General features: G+C 42.0%; 1 protein-coding gene across 5 annotated transcripts in view; it reads right to left on the reverse strand.

Moving 5' to 3' along the window:
- Positions 1-10,205: 10,205 nt before the first annotated feature.
- vir (VIR_N domain-containing protein) overlaps positions 10,206-12,711 on the reverse strand; it is a 338,801-nt gene continuing 336,295 nt past the window's right edge. For all 5 annotated transcript variants that reach the window (XM_065439604.1, XM_065439605.1, XM_065439603.1 and 2 more), the window contains one exon: positions 10,206-10,425. The gene's annotated coding sequence lies outside the window, so the exon portion shown is untranslated. The remainder of the gene's footprint in view (positions 10,426-12,711) is intronic.

Here is a 12,711-nt window from a genome sequence, read left to right on the forward strand (position 1 = left end):
AGACCAGACTGCTAGTTCGGACAAGCAGCAGCACGTGATTGACTTGTTGCTTGATGAGGGCGATCTTGAAGGCGACCAAGGTTCGCTTGATAGCAGCTCTCTGACTGTACTGGGCCACCCATACATTATTCACCGTACTGTCTTGAGTAGTGCATGCATGAGCCAGCTTGTGCTGCCTGCTTCAGATGGAAAGTGCTTAAATGCTGCCGTTTTCACGAGATCGTGCGACTTCGCTGGTCTTCTCTGCCCTTCACTGAAGCTTTTCGTGTTTATCGGTGAACTCGAAGACATTTTCACTGACTGCTTTAGCAAGAGTTAGCTACATCGGGATGTGTTGGCAATCATCAACAAGAGCAGCATTGGTGGTGTTAGTTGTGGTGAACATTGCTAGGTATTAACCGTGAAGTTGATCGGTTTTTATGTCATCACACGAATACATTTCTACATCAAAAGTCTGAATAAGTCTCGTGATCAGAAACGAAGTGCACGACAGCAACTGAAGTTAAGTCGATTATTAATGGCTGCAGTGTCATAAATGTATGCAGCCATTCTTGTGCCTATTCTAATGCACTGTGTTAATTTTTGAATTTGAATTAATGTGCAAATAAGAAACTCTTTTTGAGTAATGTGAATAAATAACGTGCTTTTGTTCCCACATCTGATGACCGCAAGCTGGGAGAAATAAGAAACAAGATGTGTGCAGTGAAGTGTTGTATTTTGAACCCAAGGTAGAGAGCTCCCAAAACATTCGAGTGGTGTATTGGCAAACGTCATTATGCATTCAAAGCAACTGTTTCTTGTCGCGTGTGCAACAAGTTGTCATATCTGGGCAGCGGGTAAAAGCTGGCAGAGAAAGACTGATCATGTAATCGCTGCCTATTCAGTATACATGGAAGTGAGCTGCAGTGTTTAACATGTGGACATGTAAATTTAAAGCGATGCTAAGATTTTTTTTATCAAATGGTGTTTTACATGCCAGCCCAGCCAGTTGCGTGCACGGAACTGCTGAAATAAAGGGATGGTACAGTGTGCACATATTCAGTCATTTTGCACAGAAAACAGAAAATGTGAGAAAAAGAATGGGTGTAAGGAAATATGATAGAATGTCTGATGGGTACACGGCAATGACCACCCATTCATATGTGACGTGCCTCCGAGCGTGCTCACAAGCAGATAGTGGTGCCGGTTACTGTAACAGCTCCATTTACGTATAGCAGTGAAGTAACCAGCCAAGCTGTTTTAAATATACTTCAGACACTTCCCATTAACAAGCGCATCCATGAGGATGTGCTTTCCTTATGAACAGCTGAACAACTAGCTGAAGTACAGTGAACTCTCTAGACCAACGCGCCCCGTTTTTGTTCCTAGCTTCGTACTGATACATGGGACATGCCAACATTTCTTCATTTATTGCGTGTATACAGACGTTTTTTTGTTTCCTTCCGAAGTATTGGCTAGCGAGTTTCTCGTAAGAAACCCCGGGGTCATTCAGTATTATGCAGTGCCGCTGCATCATTCCACGCTGAAAGGCCCGCTCCCAGGAAGCCGCTCGCACCACTAGAAAGCCTTCTAGTTCACTGTGCTCCAGACATGCTCCAGACCATGATGATAGTGATGGTGACCTTGCTAAGCTTGCCCTTTGTGTTGGGTCGCTGTAATCCACCGTAGTGACTTTAGTCTGTTGAAAGTGTTCAAAACGGCATGACCACATAGAAAAAAGAAACAGCAAATAAACTTAAAAATAAAACACAAAAACTAATATTAGTTTGCCAGAGCAGAATTATCAAGTGACCCCAAACGTGGTGATTTACATAAAAAAAAAACATCTTCGCACCTCCATCGATTTGCATTTTCTTATGACCGTGTTCACCGTATTATTTCTCGATAATGGTAAGGCCAGCGACTACGGTATGAGTGCAGGTCAAGGCTATAAGTGCGGAAGTGCGCACATGTCTACATTATTTACAGGGACATGCGTTTGAAAAAAGATTTTGCGCTTACTGCAGCACTGTTATTGCTCAAATCTTGCAGAAAGATAGCATTTTGGAGTCTACGTCGTTCAGTGTGAAACATGACACAGTTAATTGTCAGGTTTTTAAGGGAAAAAATGCAGCTGATCCAACGAGTTGGAATCATACAGCGAAGCTTTGTGCGAGTGCATAAATTAGATGTTGAAACACGAGTTTGTGTTTATTGAATGTCTGCACAAAGTGACGTGGAAGGCGTTATATTGAGGCATTGTAGAGTGGCTAATGCGATATTCTGCCACGGGTGCACGAAGGCAAGCTTCGTAGTGTTTTTTTTCTATCCGCCGCACGGCTGCTGCTGCTGCGAAGGCGAACACCATCTGGTAATGGTGCAAGAAACCCAGCAACGCGCATGCTCCTCTGCGATTGGTTGGCCTATTTGGCAAGAGAACAGCCAGGCCGCAGCTAGTGCCTACGGTCACGAAACCCGGCAAGGTTCTCAAAGAAAAGCAACGTTGCCTTCGTTTATATGGATGCGAGCTGATGCCACAACAGCGCAAGCATGAACTTGTTTCGCCACCTGCTGGCAGCTACAAAAAGCAGCCAGTTGGGGAGGGTTGCCGCGTGTTGCCTGCTCATCTGGAAAACTTGGCAGCCATCCCTGAAATGCTGCGGCAGGTGGCGAAACAAGTTTATGCTTGCGCTTCCACGGCAACAAATTGTACGCCCATAAACGGCAGTGAATCAGGCAGTGAATTGCCATGTGTCACACTGAACGACATCAAAATGCGACCTTCTGCAAAAGTTTAGCAAGAACAATGTAGCAGTAAAGGCAAAATGTTTATTTCAAACATGTTAAGCGAAATATTCATATCCCTGTACATGCATCAGAAGGACACATGAGGACACTTACACGAAATCCACACTGTTGGCTGTGAAGAAAATTTATGGAATCAAACATGCATTAAGGGAGTAAACATTATACGTTTAGGCAATTTGATCTTGCTCAAAAGTGACTGGCTGACCATATTATCAGGACAGTAAAGTCTCGAGCTGCAACCTGCTTTTTAAGCTTGCCTTTTGTTTTGTCAACATACTGCATTTAACTTTGCTGTAAGGTTCTAGGCCATCAAATGGTGCATGTATGTCATTAAGTTTATGACCTGAAACTTCTCTGGGTGCCTCGTAAAGTGGTTTTGAATTTCTCTGCTGAGTTTCCGTGTTAGACATCCTGCCTTTCGTACTTCTTTGAGTAGATGTCAGTAAAGTGACTGATGGTAATGCAAGTCTTGGGATCTATTAAAAATTTCATGCTCAAGTACTGCAATGTAAATTCCAAAAACAGCGCAAAAAATACACATAAGGAAGATGCGGACAAGTGCTACTACCGTAGTAGCGCGTGTCCACGTCTTTTGTGTTTTCTTTATGTGTACGTGTATTTTATTGCGCCGTTTTTGGAATTTACAATGTTAGACCAACTAGCCCAACAGAAGGTCCTTCTCAAGTTCTACAAGGTTTTAAAAAGGTATATGATTGTAGATAAAGACTGAAATGCATAAAATGTGCAAGCCCCAGTAAAAAGATATTCATTCGGCACATCAGCCACAACTTGAAATGAAGTATAAAAGAATGTAAAGATAGGTTTTACAATGCCCTTTAACTCACAACTTCTATTGTAAGTCTGCAAAATTTATTGTTTAATTACAGCAAATAATTGCATGTTACACGTGGATACGATCAATTTATGTAATACACATGCAGTTTATTCAAAGACACTTGCTCTGAAAAAGACTCTCACTGAGCAGCAACAAAACAAAAGGAATCTAGGAATGTGTTCTAGAGCCGAAACTCGAATGCATAATACAAAACAAGTGTAGCGTGTCTTCGGTGATGTTGGTATACAAAGCTAGATCCCTCGGGCTTGGAGTTAAAGAGGAACAAGATAAATTTTGATGTTATGCCTACCCATCTGCAAAACAGCCGTTGACTGAAGCAGCCGGTACTGCTGCAATATGAATTCATTATTTCAACTTTTTTTTGCTTCAATATTCATTAAAGATGTCGTTATATGCCTCAAATTGCCAATGCGCTTTCTAGACTGCCTATTGCAGGCATTAAAATCAATCAGCGGGGTATCCTAAACCTCCTACCTAACGTAGACATGGTCCTGGTCCTGAGAGCATCCCAAAGGAGTTTTTGCATAGATTTGTGGAATGAAATTTTAAATATGCAACTAAAAAATTTCAGTCCCCTGTTGATAGCGGTTGCTTTCCATGAGCATGGAAATGCTAAAGTTATACCTATACACAAAACTGGCAGCACTACAGACAGTGCAAATCATAGACCGATTTCCATAACATGCATTTGCTCTATGCATTTAGAGCACATCGTTTACAAAAGGTTGGTTGCTTACCTGGACGAAGATAACTTGATCTTCCCTCAACAGCATTGCTTTCAAAAAAAAAAAAAATACCAATCAACCAACTCGTCCAAGTCAATAAACTCTTCAGGCCCAAACAGATATAGCCTACCTTGACATTGTGAAACCATTCGACAAAGTGCCTCATCCAAAGTTAATTATAAAAAGTTGACTCATTATCTTTATGAACACCACAATCATCATGTGCTGGTTTTTCCTATGTTTATTGTAGAGAGCAATACATTGATTTTGCAGAAAACAAATCAAACCCTTCTGGTGTTGTCTCCGGTGTTCTGCAACAGTCTGTTAAGAGTGCTATATGGAAAATCTATAAATGACTCAATGAATGACATCAGTGTTCCTGTGAGATGTTGTGCCTATCCACATGTGGTGTATAATAGACTCTGAAGTGCGAAGAATCAGGCCAACTTACACTCTGATGTGCATAAAATGTCTTTTATGTCCACATACATAAAAAGGGAACATTTAGAATATCCTTACAAAATAAACAGTACAAGCATTAGCAAAGAGAGCTATAACAAAGCTCTCTGAGCCCTAAGATGGAGCATAAACCGACTAATTAACGAGATGAAAATCCTTGCATATACTGAATATTTAGTACATACCATTATGGAGTATACTAAGATTGTGGGGTATCTGTATACTAAATCAAGCCAACAAAAACGGAATAGAATCGAGAGGTTAAGATCAAAGTTTAGATTTAACAAGCATCGCCACTGCCACTAAACGCTGCAAAGAGGCTGATCTGCTCCCACTAGATTTGCGGAGTGGGTACAAGCAACTGATATATGTACAGTACTTCAATAGGCACTCGCTTATTGACAAATCCAAGTATATTTCAAAATTCTAAGAAATATCTAGACACTGCCATAGTTATTAAGGGGGTACGCAGGTTCTAGACTTGTAAAAAATATGGCCAAAATATCAATTTTGAGAATAAAGCATTTTAGGAAGGTTTGTACCTTCAAGCCCCTGCCCTCAAATTGTTAACACCAATTTCGATCGGTAAATAGAAAAAAATCGGCTTTCAAATTGCCACGGGAGCCACGAAACACCCCAAGCGAGGCAAAAGTTGTTGCAACTTTCCATGCATGCTGCGGCTGCTGCCACCAGCCAACTGCCACCATCTTGGGCTTGCATTGCAGCTGGTTTCCTTGCGCGCATTTTGCGCCGGCTCAAACAAAACGACTGCTCTGACCGCATTTCCGAAGAGTGATTTCAGGCCTCTGATTGGGTGGAGCATACATGCGCGAGGCGAGCCCCTATCTTACGCCGCCCATTAGCTGGCGCGATCAAAGCGGCCATTTTGTTTTTTTATTTTTGTTTTGTGGTCGCCACCGTCTCCTTTGTTGCTGCCGGTTTTGCATGGATCGTATTTTTCTGCTTTCGTTCCCTTTCACGCAGCTGACACACTGTCCTTTTGTCTTGTGGCGTGTCGGGAGACACTTGCCTAAAGAAGATGTGTCAAGCTTACGGAAAAAAACGAAAGCATCAATGCAACGAGAGGCTGAAGATGGCAGATGATGGCGTGCTGCCCGAACGGCCAGCATGAATGGAACGGCCGGAACCACCTGTTGCATCCAAAGCGGCACATTCTACCGATGCCATTGACTCCACTAGGCCTTACTGCAGCACATTTGATGTCACCGGATAGTCACCCGGCACGTATAGCAGTATCCAAGACCGCATTGATACGGCATACTATTCTGTATTCAGTGGGCGAGTCGGCTGAGTGTGTGAGAAGTGCAGCGATCTTAAAAGAGTGTCTGGCATCACAGTGTGCAATGGAGCGGACATGCAAGCTGCTACTCACGAAAGCTTTGGAAGTCGTAAAAGGAGCATCTAGACAGTAGTGCTACCAAGGCCAGGCTTTCAAAACGGCATAAACGAGCAAAGGTACCTGCATACAGCCCTGGCATGCTGTAGAGCGAAGTGTTGCATGAAAATAATCGATTTAGCTCATTGAAGAGATATTCCATGTGTGTTTTTGATATGAACTTTGTGTAAGTTTACTTGTCTATGAAAACGCTACCTTATTATACAATTTTTGTATTCATTTAGCTTGCAGACCACTGGAACAGGCACAGGAAGTGGTAAATGTAGTTTCTCATGCTGTTTTTTAGAGGCAGTACATGGCATCCCAGTTTTCTGGGAGGTTACAGTCATATACAGTACAACTTCGTACACATTTTAGGAAAAAAAAACGTGAGAGAAAATGTACTAACCAAGAAAACATGCGATCCAAAGTAGCTAAAAGAATCTGACAGACTCCACTATTGTTGACATGTACTCAATGTGAAGCGCCACATGGATTGTTGCGGCACGAGACGCCGGCGCGTGACGAGCTGGTGGTGTTCTAGCTGCCCAAGAGGTGTTTTTTTGTTTTCCTATTGCGTGGTGTTTTAACAGGACGATGGGAAACCGAAACGAAATCGAGCTGGTGAGCAACGCCAGATGCCGCCGAAGTGAAACGTGATGTCCACATCACACCGCCTGCAGCAGGTAACGGCAGCGCATTTGGATTATCGCCTACTAAACGTATGCAGTCCGCTATTAATGGTACTATGCACCATGCACTGTAAAATAGATAGGTGAAAATGCTTATCGCAATTAAAGCGCCACTGGGCTTTAATCACAATAGGTTTGGAGGTGATGGCTTCGGATGCAATGGCTTTGAAGACGGCGAGCGATGACGACCCGGGTGTAGATTTGCTGGTACGAGAATAAGAAACTGTGCATGCTGTCGTTTTCATGCGACACTAGCGGCTATATACTGCTCTTGATCGCATGCGCCTAGCACTTTTTCTTGTTCACATGGGATTCAGCGGCCGGAAAACATGTACAATCGCAGTCTGCAGCAGGGAATGGCATTGCATTTTGGTTATCGCCTATTAAAAGCGTGCACTATGTTTCCGACGGCACCATGCGCTTTGAACCAGACAGACGAAGATGGTTATTGCAATAGGATTGGTGGTGATAGCTGTGAATGCCGTGTGCGATGACTCTGGAGAAGGTTTACTAGTACCGAAATGAGAAACTGAGTGTGCGCTGGCGTTTTCACGCGAGATGGGCGGACGAGTATTGCGGTGAAGCTGCTGCAGCAGGCAGCTATATTGGGGGCGAGGACTTACGGAGTCGCCATCTGTCGGAAGCGCCTCCCATGCGTAGTATGAGGGATCACGCGGCGCGCTCCTCATAGGTTTCACTTACAGCGCTCAATAAAAACACCACATGGCAGCTCTCCTGGACATTCTTGTAAGTACTCTCAAAACGAAAGTTTTTGAGTGTCAATATAATAATCTTGGGCAAACTGAAAGCACAGGATCGTTTACAGACGCTATCTCTTTACCGAATGCGTACAGCGAACGCTACTGAGCGCAGTCACCGCGATGGAGTCTCCTGAACCGGTATCTTGCGTGAAAGGTAGGCAAACGCCGAGAGTAAACTATGTGAAATATGTTCTTATGGTGGGCTGTCTGGATAACTGAACGGAGCATAACAGAATGAAGCCTCAATGCAGCGATCGCACAGGTTCGCAGCGGCCGACTGCGCGTCTGCATGCATGTCCGCGTACAATGTTTTGTTTTCGCGCCGTGCCGCGAGCTTTAGGTCACGGCATGTGAGCATTTGACAGTACACTAGCAACCATCATTGGGTGGACGCTATCAGAACTGTTCAAAAATAATTTTGTTATCGAGACTTCGACGCCTACGGCGACTGTGATGTGCCGTCGAGACGATTTATTCTTTTTTTGTCTTCTAAATTCTTGGACATTCCAATATTATTTCTCAAGTTGCGTCGCACTGTATATCTATCGGTCTTCTCAGAATGTGATTGCCCTCTGCTTCTTTTTTGTAATCCAGTACATTAATTCATTACACAAACGCGACCATATGCCATGCCTTTCTTTAATGTGCGTCTTACCGCTCCCTTTCTGTTCCAGTGAACGTGCCAGTATCTAGCATCAACAAGTTCATAGACCAAACCATCATGACATTAGCCAGGCAGCGGGCGCGCCTCTCGTTTTCTGCTACTCACCGAACATCACAGTCCAGGCACCGTAGCAGAAATATTCCTCGCGTCTGTGCTTGCTGCACACCCGAGTTGTAGCCGATGGCTGTCTGCCGGTTCTAAGTTTCGCCAGCCAAGCTTCACGCAGCTCCTTGCCTTGCGGCTACATGTGAATAAGGCTGACACCAGGCACCGTTGTGTACGTCCGGCACTGCGGCCCCAAGCAGTAGCCTACCATGCTGCATGCCTCCAAAGGCAGCCACTACGTATTATAGTACTTTATAATGTTGTCAAGCACACACCCAAGGCGGTAAAGCCTCACCACTTAATCAGGACCGCACCGCAGCTGGGACATTAAACTTTAGTTTTCAGCTCGCTTCGGCACTTCTGAAGCAGCCGACACAGCCGCTGTGTCCACGTGATCCCTCATGCCACGTCACGCCGACAGTGGCACCAGCTTTTCCAGTGGTGGAGCTTGCCCCCAATACTGTTTTCGATTGCGCATGTCTCACACATTTTCTTGTTTACACTGGATCTAGCGGCTGGAAAACTTATACGTTTGCAGTGTGGCGACGTGCTGAATGTTGGTGCCAAAAAATCGTGTTTTCCAGGAATGTATGAACTGGTAAAAACTTAGCGCAACACTATTGGGTCATTTTTTGTGTTCTCGATTGCCAACGTTGGCACTGGGAAAAAAATGTATGTGATGGGAACGCATCAATGAGGTTCTGCTGTATTTAGTATGGTCATTCTCGTGTAGAGCTACAAAATGATGTCATTATTATTGCTGTAGCTGCATTCTAGAAAAGGTTACAACTGTCTAAATTTCAAATGCGTGTTTCTCAGTTCTTTGTTTTTATACACCTCACAGTCTTACAGGGCATATTGCTATGATGTTGTTGAGTGACAATAAGTTTAGTATCAGTGTATTCATATTTAAATGACCTACGCGGTGATGCTACTTCTGTCATTCTAGTGTCATGTTGCGAATTACAATCAGAAGTAATAATGAGTGAAAATAAGATAAAATATTCATAGTAAATGTTGGTCTGCTTTCTTACCTTTAGAATGCTTTCAAACGAATAAAAATAGCACCACTCCCTAGAGAAAGTCTTTGGCATTAGGGTCATGCACTCACTTTCTGTGTTTAGCAAGGCAAAACTGCCAAAAAGCCTCATAAGAAGTACCTATTAAGTTTATTTTCAGACTTTAATAATTCCATTAGTATTATAATACTTATCATTTAATACTTACATTACTATTATAGACTTGAAATAAGCATGAAAAACTGATTGAAACAGTGAAGTTTAGTTCAGATTGAACCAGAAATAAAGAAAAAAAAAACATTTTAGAACCTATGTCCCTTCTTAAATTCAAGCATCTAAAATCCACAACTGTTTCTGGTATAGTTTCATTCCTAGATGTATTAAAGTGGCACTATAACACTTTTCTGATAGAGTAAGAAAATGTTTGCGATCTGTAGACAATGCTGCCATGAACAGTAAGCCATATTATTACACTGCATGTAGCAGGCAGCCCACAATCTTGTGCAAAAAAACACTATCTTTCTTTCTTTCTTTCTTTCTTTCTTGTAGCTTTAAAGGTCCCCTCTATTTTGTTGCGGTATACCATGTCACAGTCCGTAGATGCCAGCCAGTGAGCAACTGTTCATGACCATGAGTTATTCCCAAGCAAAACTCACAAACACATTCACATCCCTCCAATCTTCTTAACTCTCCAACTTTGATTATCCACAGTACAAAAATTTACCCAAAAGAACTGAACCATTCACTGACCAAAACATTTATTTCTACACACACCCTTTTTTTTTTTCAGAATGCACAAGAATGGAATAATAAAAAAAAGTTCACACTGTACAGAGCAGTTTCGTTTCTTGGTGCATGATTTTTCAAGCCAATCCAGTCTTCTATCACGAGAATAAACGTAGCTGTGTTCCCAGCATGCCATTATATTGAAGAAGACAAAGATGTTCTTGCTGAAATCATCCTGTAAACATTCAGAAAAATAAATGCCCACATATTAATTACAGAAAGTCTCTAAAATAGGAAATGTTGATCAAGGATGCACTAAGTTAATTTCATTTCCCATTTCCCAATATCGTGTTATGATAATTAATTAATATATTTTACCTTACGTGGTTCAAAGGGTATTGTGCCCCGAAAGATATTGTCACTACAGTATAAACTACAAAAAATGCATGCACAAATCAATGCATTAAGTAAGGAGATAAATAGCTATTTCACACTATGCTTCACAGTGTCCCGAGGGAAATTGATGTTACTTTTTTTATATTCGTTTTACTATTCTAGCATAACTAAAACAAATATTCTGATGTATAAGTAATGGATCCATGCCGTACAGAGCAAGTGATACGAAGGCGATTTTGGCACTTGTTTAACAGAGAATAGACAGCATGCTGAATTTATTGCATACACATTCCTTGCACGGTACAAACAATCCAACAATGCTTCTTACCATGCTACTACATACACAAATGTAACACAGTGATTGAAATTAAATAAATCAAAAGCAACGACTGCAATTACGTGTGATAAAGGCTGAATATTTAGTGCCTGTTCACATGCCTCAACAGTTGCATGGGAATTCGGCAGAGTATCTACGGCCTGCATTTTAAGGCTGTTTTTAAAATAATTTGGAAGAGGTGCATTCACATGACAAGACATAATCTGATTAGTTAAAGGACAATAATAATAGACAAATAATATCGAGACTACCGGTTCTTTTTACTAATATTCGTAGCTTCTTACCTAAACATGATTTCTGCAGCCTAATAAATGAATGTGATGCACACATAATTGCATTAACCGAAACGTGGTTGACGAGTAAAGTAGCAAACTCTTAGTTATTCCACTGCAATAGAAAGTATAATGTTCACCGTACCGATCGCATTAACACACTAGGCGGTGGTGTTTTAATTGCTGTTAATGAATGCTTTGACTGTTTCCCTGTACCCGCCGTGGTTGCTCAGTGGCTATGGTGTTGGGCTGCTAAGCACGAGGGCGCGGGATTGAATCCCGGCCACGGCGGCCGCATTTCGATGGGGGCGAAATGCGAAAACACCCGTGTACTTAGATTTAGGTGCACGTTAAAGAACCCCAGGTGGTCAAAATTTCCGGAGTCCTCCACTACGGCGTGCCTCATAATCAGAAAGTGGTTTTGGCACGTAAAACCCCATAATTAATTACTGTTTCCCTGTAGCCATATCATGTAACATTGAATGTGTATGGTGCTGCATTCCTGTAAACTTCAAAAAGGTTGTGATCGGTGTTTATTACCAACCACCATTATCAGCTCCGACTTTTTGCGATAGCATGTACGATTGTTTATGCCAGATAAGTGTTCACTTCCCCGGAGTGCCAATATTATTTATGGGAAATTTTAACTTCCCCAACATTTCCAGGTCAGGCACATGTCCTTTATTAAATGACCTTTCCGCAGAATCGAAGCATTTTGTAGAGATATGTGCTGATTTTAACTTGGTTCAGGTTGTTACTACCCTTGCATGAGTAACAAATGCCACGTCATCTCTTTTAGATCTTGTTTTAACGTCATCAATAGATATCGTATCTAAGGTTACACACTCACCCTGCTTGAGCGATCACGACGTCTTGCATTTTTTCATTAGCCTGGCAATTCTACCATCCCAAAACAGTATTAAAACCATTCGTGATTATAAAAATGGCAACTTCACTGCTATCAACTAAGAACTTGCTCTTTTTCTTTCCTGCCTAATGTTGCTGAGTGCTCACTGGATTCTAACTGGAATATACCCAAAGAAAAAGTTAACGATCTTGTCAACAAGTTTATCCCTAAGAGGCGCATTTTTTGCTTAACAATGCTTCGTGGTATACTAAATCTTTAAAACGCCTATCTAACAGAAAAAACATCTTTTTTGCACAGCTAAGCGGATGCAAAGCCAGGCTAAATGGTCTGCTTACAAGGAAGCTGCCTCGGCCTACTCATCTGCGATAAAGAATACTAAATTTTCTTTTTTCAATAGTACCCTTCCGAACATGCTTATAAATATTCCAGGAAACTTTTGGAATGTAGTAAGGCCTATTGAATCAAAAATGATATCACTTAGCACGTCTTTCGGTAAGCCTATACCTCGGCAGCACTGCATTACGATTCTAAATAATGTGTTTATAAAAGCTTTCACTCCTTCAGCACATAACGAACTTCCAAACTATCATGCTGCAATTTTTTTACAAATGGATCCCATAATTTTTAACTCTACTGGCATAAAAAATA

Source organism: Dermacentor albipictus, chromosome 1 (genome assembly GCF_038994185.2).
Source record: "Dermacentor albipictus isolate Rhodes 1998 colony chromosome 1, USDA_Dalb.pri_finalv2, whole genome shotgun sequence".
Taxonomy (NCBI): Eukaryota; Metazoa; Arthropoda; class Arachnida; order Ixodida; family Ixodidae; genus Dermacentor; species Dermacentor albipictus.